Source organism: Heptranchias perlo, chromosome 1 (genome assembly GCF_035084215.1).
Source record: "Heptranchias perlo isolate sHepPer1 chromosome 1, sHepPer1.hap1, whole genome shotgun sequence".
Lineage (NCBI taxonomy): Eukaryota > Metazoa > Chordata > Chondrichthyes > Hexanchiformes > Hexanchidae > Heptranchias > Heptranchias perlo.
In genome coordinates this window covers 21,669,114-21,681,183 of record NC_090325.1, presented here as the reverse complement: position 1 = coordinate 21,681,183, position 12,070 = coordinate 21,669,114, and positions in this window count along the sequence as shown.

The window sequence follows — 12,070 nt, the reverse complement described above, 5'->3', positions numbered from 1 at the left end:
AATGCTCAGTGAGGGGAGGTCTGATCAATGCTCAGTGAGGGGGGTCTGATCAATGCTCAGTGAGGGGGGTCTGATCAATGCTCAGTGAGGGGGGGGTCTGATCAATGCTCAGTGAGGGGGGGGGGGGGTCTGATCAATGCTCAGTGAGGGGGGGGTCTGATCAATGCTCAGTGAGGGTGGGGTCTGATCATTGTTCAGTGAGGGGGGGTCTGATCAATGCTCAGTGAGGGGGGTCTGATCAATGCTCAGTGAGGGGGGGGGTCTGATCAATGCTCAGTGAGGGGTGGGTCTGATCAATGCTCAGTGAGGGGGGGGGTCTGATCAATGCTCAGTGAGGGGGGGGTCTGATCAATGCTCAGTGAGGGGGGGGGGTCTGATCAATGCTCAGTGAGGGGAGGGTCTGATCAATGCTCAGTGAGGGGGGTTCTGATCAATGCTCAGTGAGGGGGGGTCTGATCAATGCTCAGTGAGGGGGGGGGGTCTGATCAATGCTCAGTGAGGGGGGGTCTGATCAATGCTCAGTGAGGGGGGGTCTGATCAATGCTCAGTGAGGGGGGTGGGTCTGATCAATGCTCAGTGAGGGGGGTGGGTCTGATCAATGCTCAGTGAGGGGGGTGGGTCTGATCAATGCTCAGTGAGGGGGGGGTCTGATCAATGCTCAGTGAGGGGGAGGGTCTGATCAATGCTCAGTGAGGGGGGGGGTCTGATCATTGTTCAGTGAGGGGGGGTCTGATCAATGCTCAGTGAGGTGGGGGGGGTCTGATCAATGCTCAGTGAGGGGGGGGGTCTGATCATTGTTCAGTGAGGGGGGGTTCTGATCAATGCCCAGTGAAGGGCCATTATCCATGCTTGAGTGCACAACCTATTCACAGTGAGGAGGGGGCTTTAGGATGCTTTGTGGAGTTTGCTGTCTGATGTTTCAGCATCATAGTCTGTAAGTTTGGGCTTTGACCTGTGTGTTCATTTATTTCCACCTCACCACATTGAACTCTTCTTTATGCTACCATGTTTTTTTATTGGATCAGTTCCAAGTTCTAAGCATCACTCTTCAACTTCATGGCCACTTTTATTACTTCCGCTGACGAACTTTAAAAAGTCACGACACTTTTTCGTGAACTATATATCATTTCCCTGGGGTATCCCATTAATTCTGATTGCTTAGATTTGTTTTTGCACTTTGGGCTGTGTGTTTTGGGCAGTTATCCTGGGAATTATTGAGAGATCACTTTGGGGCTGTCACTTAATGTTAGGTGCTGCCTCACTATAGTCAGTTAGTCACGTAATGTTACGTTGACGGTGACAACTACAAGCGCAGTACCATTGGAGCCCTGAGGTCACTTATAGTTTTTAGCATCTGGTTCAATGACTGTCAGCAACTCGTTGTACTTCATACAAGCCACTATTCTTCATATGCAAGCCTAGACAGTGAGCATGAGTAATTTAGCCAGAGGGGAATTGGTTTTGAGCTTGATTTTTCCTCATTCAATATCCACACAGGTGCACTTTCAGGTGTCAGTGTATAATGATTAGACGGGGGAGGCTGGTAGAGTTTTCCCCCTCCATAGTCTAATTGTTGAACTCTTCCTTTTGTTTCAGGATGTAGACTGGGAATTGAATCTATCACTTTTTCTTCTTTGTGTGATTCAATTCCATGGAAATGTTTCAGTAGAATAATACATGTACGAGATAATTCATTCTACTATCAAATCTCTATTGTTCTTTTGCAGTCATGAAGTTATATATTCATCATTCTTCATCTCTGATAAATTCCTCACCTAAAAAGCTATCTTTCCCTGTTACATCCCAATGCTTTTTTTTTAATGAAACAAACAAACGAGGGAAGTATTTTGTGTATAATAATATATAAAATAACAGCAAATCAGGGGATGTGTTACAAACCTGTGTAGAGTCCGATCCGATTTAAGATTTGAGCAGCCAAGTCAATAGTATTAATATTCATCTGATACCTCCTAGTAATTCATCCGCAAATTTTTTTTTTTATTCGTTCATCGTTCATGGGATGTGGGCGTCGCTGGCGAGGCCAGCATTTATTGCCCATTCCTAATTGCCCTTGAGAAGGTGGTGGTGAGCCGCCTTCTTGAACCGCTGCAGTCCATGTGGTGAAGGTGCTCCCACAGTGTTATTAGGAAGAGAGTTCCAGGATTTTGACCCAGCGACGATGAAGGAACGGCGATATATTTCCAAGTCGGGATGGTGTGTGAATTGGAGGGGAACGTGCAGGTGGTGTTGTTCCCATGTACCTGCTGCTCTTGTCCTTCTAAGTGGTAGAGGTCGCGGATTTGGGAGGTGCTGTCGAAGAAGCCTTGGTGAGTTGCTGCAGTGCATCCTGTGGATGGTACGCACTGCAGCCACAGTGCGCCGGTGGTGAAGGGAGTGAATGTTTAGGGTGGTGGATGGGGTGCCAATCAAGCGAGCTGCTTTGTCCTGGATGGTGTCAAGCTTCTTGAGTGTTGTTGGAGCTGCACTCATCCAAGCAAGTGGAGAGTATTCCATCACACTCCTGGCTTGTGCCTTGTAGATGGTGGAAAGGCTTTGGGGAGTCAGGAGGTGAGTCACTCGCCGCAGAATACCCAGCCTTTGACCTGCTCTTGTAGCCACAGTATTTATACGGCTGGTCCAGTTAAGTTTCTGGTCAATGGTGAGCCCCAGGATGTTGATGGTAATGCCATTGAATGTCAAGGGGAGGTGGCAAATAACTATGATTTTGTATATCATCATGCGCCATCTTGAAAAGGATTTCAGAGATGCTTGTTCTTTTTAAATATGTGCCACAGCACGGCACCCAGTGAAATTCCAATCACCACTTCCAGTGATGCCTGTAGGAATCAAAATCTATTTAATGCTATGATATTGCGTATATTTATTGTGATCAGTGCAGTAATCATTTTTAGTGGTAGTTCTCCATTGTTGAAAGATAAGTGATGCAATTATAATATCTTCAATCTCCGTGATCCAGTATTTGGCCGTGTGGTTCAAACCCGCACCTTCCACACACTATGTACAATTCGCCCTAGAACAGATTCTACACAGTCGCACTGGTTGGAAGTAGGCACGATGGAGATAGCTCCTAGCCGAGTGCTGAACTTGGCTGGTTTTCTGGGTTCAGCTTCATTAGCATTTTGTGGGCAAGCTACAAGCAAGAGTAATGCCTGGGACGGGCAGCTCACTCATTAGGGGCTGAGTAATCACAAGCCACTGCAGATCTTAAAGGGCTGCAGCAGCTTAAACAGGCATTGCAGTTTTTCAGGCCGAAGGGTGGAGAACAACTGCCAGGGTCTTGCTGACATGTCTTCCAGCAGTCAAGGGGAGTAGCAGAGCGCCTCAATTTTCTGATAAGGCTCTGGAACTCTTACTCAGTCATGTGCGGCTGAGAGGGATGTCCTTTTACCAGGGATTGGTCAGCATGTCCCTAGCCATTTGATCAAGACGCTTGATAGGAGGTAGCCACCAGTTTGAATGTGAGCAGCATTATTCCAAGGATTTGGCTGCAGTTCTTTTCCTGACACACCTTATGATGGACGGAATGCCCAAATAAAATTTGATGGCATTTCAACCGTGTTGAATCCAGAGAGTATTCCTGTAATGGCACTGGTGGAACTTAGGAATATAGGAATAGGAGTAGACCATTCAGCTCCTCAAGCCTGTTGTGCCATCCTATTGGATCATGGCTGATCTGTACATCAACTCCATTTACCCGCTTTTGTTCCATATCTATTAATACCTTTACCGAACAAAATCTATCAATCTTAACCTTGAAAATTTCAATTGAGCCAGCATTAAAAGCCTTTTGGGGGAGAGTTTTCCAGATTTCCATTACCCTTTGTGTGAAAAAGTGCATCCTGATTTCACTCCTAATTGGCCTAGCTCTAATTTTAAGATTATGCCCTCTTATTCTGGATTCCACTACCAGAGGAAAAAGTTTCTCTGTATCTACCCTATCGAATCCCGAAATCATTTTAAGCACCTCGATTAGATCACCCCTCAACCTTCTAAACTCGTGGGAATTCAGCCAAGTTTATGCAACCTGTCCTCATAATTAAACCCTTTAAGCCCTGGTATAATTTTGGTGAATCGGCATTGTACGCTTTCCAAGACCAATACATCTTTCCTGAGGTTCGGTGCCCAAAATTGAACGCCGTACTCCAGACGGGGTCTGACCAAGGCCATGTGCAACTGAATTCCAATACTCTTGAGATAAAGGCCAACATTCCATTAGCCTTTTAGATTACCTTTTGTACCTGTGCAATAGTTTTTAGTGATTTGTGTACATGGACACCTAAATCCCTTTGCTCCTCCACAGCCCCATGTCTCTCATCACTATTGGAACCTGAGATGAGATGGATGTACGTTTGGTAGTTGAGGATCAGCAGTTCCAGTGCTTGGCAACTGTTGTTCATCAGCAGAATCCTCAACATCTTCAATATCATGTGTCTTCCCTCTCAGCACATAGAATTTCACAGCACAGAAACAGGCCATTTGGCCCAACAAGTCCATGCCGGTGTTTACAGTCCAAACGAGCCTCTGCCCACCAAATACGCTGAGCCCCTGGCAGCTCCATGCACTCTGGCTGCACTATTTCTCCGATATAGTGCAGCCAGAGTGCCACATTACACAGTGTGGCACTCTGGCTGCACTATATCGGAGAAAGCCCCCAGACCTGTGATGTGCTTGAATGTGGCTCTTGTAGAGGCATGGCTATTTTCAAATGTGTGTTAAGCAGGCATATATGAATATCGTACAGGTATCATAATCCAGACCTGCAACGGATAATCTTGGTCTCCAGATAGGCAAGCTGGCAAACAATGCTGAAATGGGAGGTTGGCATCAGATTTCCATCTTCTACCCTCCATAAACTTGAGCGTATCCAAAACTCCGCTGCCTGGATCTTAACTCGTACTGAGTCCCATTCACCCAGCACCCCTGTGCTAGCTGACCTACATTGGCTCCTGGTCTGGAAACGGCTCGAATTTAATATTCTTATTTTTGTGTTCAAATCCCTCCATGGCCTCACCCCTCCCTCTCTCTGTAACCTCCTCCAGCCCTACAACCATCCGAGATGTCTGCGCTCCTGTGTCCCTGCTTTTCATCGCTCCACCAATAGTGGCCGTGCCTTCAGCTGCCTAGGCCCTAACCACTGGAAGCCCCTCCTTTGCCCGCTCTGCATCTCTACCTCTCTCTCCTCCCTTAAGACTCTCCTTAAAACCTACCTCCTAGACAAAGCTTTTGGTCACCTGCCCTAATATCTCTTTATGTATCAAATTTTGTCTAATGACGCTCCAGTGAAGTGCCTTGGGACATTTTACTACGTTAAAGGCGCTATATAAATGCAAGTTGTTGTTGTGTTGTTGTTGTTGAAAGAAGCATCAACAACAACTTGCATTTATATAGCGCCTTTAGTGTAGTAAAATGTCCTGAGGTTCTTCATAGGAGCGTTACCAAACAAAATTTGACACCGAGCCACATAAGGAGATATAAGGATAGGTAAAAGCGATAGGTTTTAAGGAACGTCTTAAAGGAGGAATGAGAGGTAAAGAGCCAGAGAGGTTTAGGGAGAGAATTCCAAAGCTTGGGGCCTACGCAGCTGAAGGCATGGCTGCCAATGGTGAAGCGATTAAAATCAGGGATGTGCAAGAGGCCAGAATTGGAGGAGCGCAGAGATCTCAGAGGGTTGTAGGGCTGGAGGAGGTTACAGAGATAGGGAGGGGTGAGGCCACAGAGGGATTTGAAAACAAGGATGAGTATTTTAAAATCGAGGCATTGCTGGACTGGGCACCAATGTAGGTCAGCAAACATAGGGACGATGGGTGAACAGGACTCTGTGCGAGTTAGGATACGGACAGCAGAGATTTGGATGAGCTAAAGTTTATGGAGATTGGAAGATGGGAGGCCGGCCAGGAGAGCATTGGAGTTAATTCTAGAGGTAACAATGGCATGGATGAGGGTTTCAGCAGCAGATAAGAATATAAGAACGTAAGAAATAGGAGCAGGAGTAGGCCATACCGCCCCTCGAGCCTGCTCCGCCATTCAGTCAGATCATGGTTGATCTTCGACCTCAACTCCACTTTCCTGCCGAATCCCCATATCCCTTGATTCCCTTAGAGTCCAAAAATCTATCGATCACAGTCTTGAATATACTCAACGACTGAGCATCCACTGCCCTCTGGGGTAGAGAATTCCAAATATTCACGACCCTCTGAATGAAGAAATTCCTCCTGTCCGACCCCTTATTCTGAGACTATGCCCCTTCGTTCTAGACTCTCCAGCCAGGATAAACACCTCTCAGCTTCTACCCTGTCAAGCCCCCTCAGAATCTTATATGTTTCAATGAGATCACCTCTCATTCTTCTAAACCCCAGAGAGTATAGGCCCATTCTACTCAATCTCTCCTCATGGGACAACCCTTTTATCCCAGGATTCAATCTAGTGAACCTTTGTTGCACCGCATCTAAGGCAAGTATATCCTTCCTTAGGTAAGGAGACCAAAACTGCACACAATACTCCAGGAGTGGTCTCACCAAAGCCCTGTACAATTGCAGCAAGACTTCCTTACTCTTGTACTCCAACACCCTTGCAATAAAGACCAACACACCATTTGCCTTCCTAATTGCTTGCTGTACCTGCATGTTAGCTTTCTCTGTTTCGTGTACAAGGACACCAAATCCATTTGAATACTAACATTTAATAGTTTCTCACCATTTAAAAAATATTCTGTTTTTCTATTCTTCCAACCAAAGTGAATAAGCTCACATTTTCCCACATTATACTCCATCTGCCACCTTCTTGCCCACTCACTTAACCTGTCTATATCCCTTTGTACTCTTTGTGTCCTCCTCACAGCTAACTTTCCCACCGAGCTTTGTATCATCAGCAAACTTGGATACGTTACACTCGGTCTCTTCATCTAAGTCATTGATATAGATTGTAAATATCTGAGGCCCAAGCGCAACCTGAAAATGAACGATTTATTCCTACTCTCTGTTTTCTGTCCATTAACCAATCCTCTATCCATGATAATATATTATCCCCAACCCCATGAGCCCTTATCTTGTGTAACAACCTTTTATGTGGCACCATATCGAATGCCTTTTGAAAATCTAAATATACTACATCCACTGGTTCCCCTTTATCTACCCTGCTAGTTACATCCTCAAAAAGCTCTAATAGATTTGTTAAACACCATTTCCCTTTCATAAAACCATGTTGACTCTGCCTATTCATGATATGATGTTCTAAACTTCCTGTTACCACTTCCTTAATAATGGATTCCAGCATTTTCCCGACGACTGATGTCAGGCTAACTGGCCTGTAGTTCCCTGTTTTCTCTGTCCCTCCTTTTTTGAATAGCGGTGTTACATTTGCTACCTTCCATCCATTGGGCCCGCTATTCAAAAAAGGAGGGACAGAGAAAACAGGGAACTACAGGCCAGTTAGCCTGACATCAGTCGTCGGGAAAATGCTGGAATCCATTATTAAGGAAGTGGTAACAGGAAGTTTAGAACATCATATCATGAATAGGCAGAGTCAACATGGTTTTATGAAAGGGAAATGGTGTTTAACAAATCTATTAGAGCTTTTTGAGGATGTAACTAGCAGGGTAGAATTTTGGAAGATCACAACCAAATGAGCTGGGGCAGGGCCGGAGACGGGCGATGTTACGGGGGTGGAAATAGGCAGTCTTGGTAATGGAGCGGATGTGGGGTCGGAAGCTCATCTCAGGGTCAAGTAGGACACCAAGGTTGTGAACGGTCTGGATCAGCCTCAAGACAGTGGCCAGGGAAAGGGATCATAGCAGCTGCCGAGAAAGCAGGCATTAATCTGCGGACTTCTGTGCAAATAGTAATAGATTAGCTGAGCATTGATGGAGTGGAAGCCTCTACGATTCAAGGAAGCTGCACTATTGTGTGCAGGAACAAATAGGACAACATCTGTGCAATCTATATGCCCTAGACTTTGGGAAATCCTTCAGTCTGATAAATGCCCGAGACCTCTCTTGCTGTTTTGGGTTGTCCATTGTGAAAGTGATGAAAATGTTTTCTCTGGTACACAAGGATTTCCCCCCCACCCCACCCCCTGCTTTATACTTATAAGCATTCCAGATTGGCTAATGACCCTGTGGCACCTGGTCCAAAGAAGATCAGGCTGCAGTGACCTTTACTGCAACAGGCAATGCCTGCTCCCTCGAGGGTGGCTACAGATCATCTTGCAGCAGATGAGAGAAGTCTGCCACTGCCTTCCTAGTGAAGCATAGCCTCCACGTGCATTGCTCTTCTGTTAATTTGTGGAATATTCATAGTAGCTGCATACTATGGTTGGTAGGGCAAGGGTCTGGAGCAGTCTGGAGCATAACAGAGACTAAGATTGACCTCAAAATGTCACCCAGTTCCTCCTGTATAAAACTAATGTACTGAATTAATGTTAAAGTTTGGGAGAAAGAATCAATCTCCAATTTCATAACAAAATATGTTTCTCATGAATATCTAAGAGCGGTAAGTTGAATTCAAACTGATAGAAATGTCAAGCTGTTGCATCTCATTATCTGTTGGGACTCTACCTTATTGAAAATTTCCTGCGAATTGTATTCCACTGGAGACTTTCAGACGAGAAAGGACTGGAACGTTATCACACCCCACCATGAAATCCACAAACTGGTTCAAATTATTAGCTTACTGTATGCATCAATATATTTATTAATATTAAGTGCTCTTTACCATTCATGAGTCTCCCTCAGGAAATCATAATTTTGTCATAAAAATCATAAAATAGCGTCAGCCATATCGTGAAAATGCATTTCTTATGACCAGATCCATCACAGGAAACTGGACATTTTTCCTCACCTCAGTAACAGTCTTGTGAATGTGAAAAGATTTATGAATTCAGGGTTTAGGATACAAGTGACTGACAACACTGGAATCAGATAGATCCCTGGGAGAGCAACTAATTGTATAAAAATCTACAAAAATACACTGTTATTTGGTTTCTACAAAGCATAAGCAGTGCAAGAGTGGCCATTCCAAGCTCAACAAATCAGTGACGTTCATTGCACAGGACACATTAAGCAATTCACGGACAGAATAGGTATTGTGAACAACACCCAACCATTTACAATCTTTTTGAAGGAATTGTTTCCTGACTAGTTTCTGCTATCATAACAACTACTAGTGCAGGGCTGTGGGTAGGACACAGTGACCCAGGTTTTCCACTTCTGTGTTGGCCGGTCCATGATTTTTGTGCCATTTAGGAACAAAGGAACATAGTACAACTATAACAGAGGGAAAATCAGGGCCGGCGAGCGCAGAAGCGGAAAATCTCGGCCAGTCCCGACACTGTGGGTTCCAAATCTCGGACAGACGGAGGAGGTACCTAGAAAACACGGAAAGAGGTAACCAGTGAATGAATGAACCACATCTCTTAAAATATAAGATAAGACTATTTGGGGTAGATTTTAACTTGCAAGTAACCGACTGGCGGAGTGCACCGGACGTCCGCCCGTGCAGGGAGCGAAAAGGCCGGAGCCATTTAGAGGCCTGGACCTAATTTAAATAGAATCGGCGAGCTGCCCGTTCATCCTGATGTGACTTATCGGATTTGGGCCAGGAGAATATCAGGCAGCCCAGAGACGGCCCAGCTAGCAGCAAGGTAAGTCCGGGGCGGGGGGGGGAGGGGTCGTGATCATGGGGGGGTGGAGCCCGATGCTGCTGCGGCCCAGATTACTTTTGTTCCTAAAAATCCTTACGTTCCTATGAATAGGAATTGTACATCGAAATTCCACACTGGGGTCAGATAATACTTGGATCAGGGACTATGGTTAACCAGATTTCCTTTACACCTACAAACACTGACAATGTATAGAGCATTGAGTAAGAGTCTAACTTACCAGGAGTGCCTTTGGCATTGAAAGAGTTAATTGAAGACATTCTATGAATTAAATTTTTTTTTAAAAACTCAAGAGATCATTTTGAATATGCCGAAGTTCTCTAAGCAGTCTCTAATTCTTAGAAAACAACATAATTTCAAAAAAAATAATAATTCAATTAGAAGTTTAACTGGTAAAATAAAGCCATAATACAGTCTGCTAGGAATGAGTAGAGAATAATTTTCCCTTACCAGACATTGTTACTGCAGATTATGGTCACCAACTTAAGGTTTCAGAAGTCTGAATATGTTTTTAAAGGGCACATAATAAAGTTAATTAATTTTTGAGGTATTTCTTTGAGACAACTTATTTACAAAAAGTAATGGGGGACTGGGGTAGTTGGCCATTATCAAAATGATATGACAACCATAATTATTTGTCAATATTAACGGGATTCATCACAAGCACAGAAGACTTAATTTGGGATCTTTTTCTACATACACGACTTAGAGCGAATAAATGGTTCTAAAGTGGAGAGCAGCTAAAAGGCGACATGTTAATCATCCAGCTTTTTAGTAAGCTCTGCCTTAGTAAAAACATGATGTGGAGATGCCGGTGATGGACTGGGGTTGACAATTGTAAACAATTTTACAACACCAAGTTATAGTCCAGCAATTTTATTTTAAATTCACAAGCTTTCGGAGGCTACCTCCTTCCTCAGGTGAACGATGAAGGAAGGAGGTAGCCTCCGAAAGCTTGTGAATTTAAAATAAAATTGCTGGACTATAACTTGGTGTTGTAAAATTGTTTACAATTAGTAAAAACATACAGAGAAGAAATTTCTGCTGCCGATAGGTGGAAAGAATTCCGTTTATGTCGCACCTTTCATGTCTTTGGGATGTCCTAAAGCACTTCAAAGCCAATGAATTACTTTCAAAATATAGTCACTGTTGTTTTCTAGGCAAATTTGACAGCCAATTTTCACATAGCAAGGGCTCACAGACACCAATGAGATAAATGACCAGTTAATTTGTTCTTGATGATGTTGATTGAGAGATAAATGTCGACCAAGACATTGGGAGAACTCCCCTGCTCTTCTCCGAATAATGCAATGAGATATTTTACATCTACCTGAACAGGCAGACCGGGCCTCAGTTTAATGTCTCATCCTTAAGACAGCACATCTAACAATGTAGCACTTTCTCAGTATTGCACTTAAATGCCAGCTTAAATTATTTGCGTAAGCCCCTGAAGTGGGCTTGAAACCACAACCTTCTAACTCAGAGGCGAAAATGCTACCACTGGGCCAAGCTGACTTACTAGTGGATGAGTGCATTATATGCATTTTATATGACATTTCTCTGCTGTTTTTGATGGAGACATTAGGGCTGATTTTTCTGGTCTGTCTCCGTCTGGTCGCTAAACAGGAGTAGTGACCTGAAGTGCGCTGCACCTGCCCAGCCCTGGAATTGGCACTACTTCCGGTCCATGGACAGCCCCAGCACATCTGGAGGGCCTGCCGCCAGTGGTAGTGCCTGGAGAAAGAAGGGGAGTTGCAGGCCCAGGAGACCCACAGAAGATGCTATAGGCTGAGTGATTGAGACCAGATTCTGTCCCTGTAGGAAAGCCCTGAGAATCCTGGGGCAGTATAAAAGAGGTGGAAAGCTGGAGACCCGGGTCTCCGCCCCTTTTTCTTTACCCTTGTTCCCAGTTCCCAGGCGCAATAGTCAAGAAAATCAGCCCAAAATCTCACTTAAAATAAACGGGTGAAGAAAGGCGCTAAAAAAATCATGCAGAGGAATGTCACACAAATGTACTCAGTCTTCATCCGGTAGTATTGCAACGGTACGTTCTAGCCTTATAACACTGGAATTTAACACAAACTTACCTAATGATAATGGACAATGTGGGTTACATGCTTTCTATGGATATTGAGGAGACTTTGCACAATTGTCAGCAATTGCTAACTGAAGTATAATACCATTTTAATGTTATGAAATACACCCTAAAACAGAAATGGGGCAAATTCAATAGTACTGGGAGCTTAGGGCTACATTTCAGAACCAATTTAAGAAACGCTTTGTAATATGAAAAGTAATATGTCTTTATGGCTTTCAAGGGTCACCTTCATGAGATTTACATAGAATTACATACACTTTACAGCACAGAAACAGGTCATTTGTTCCAATTGGGCTA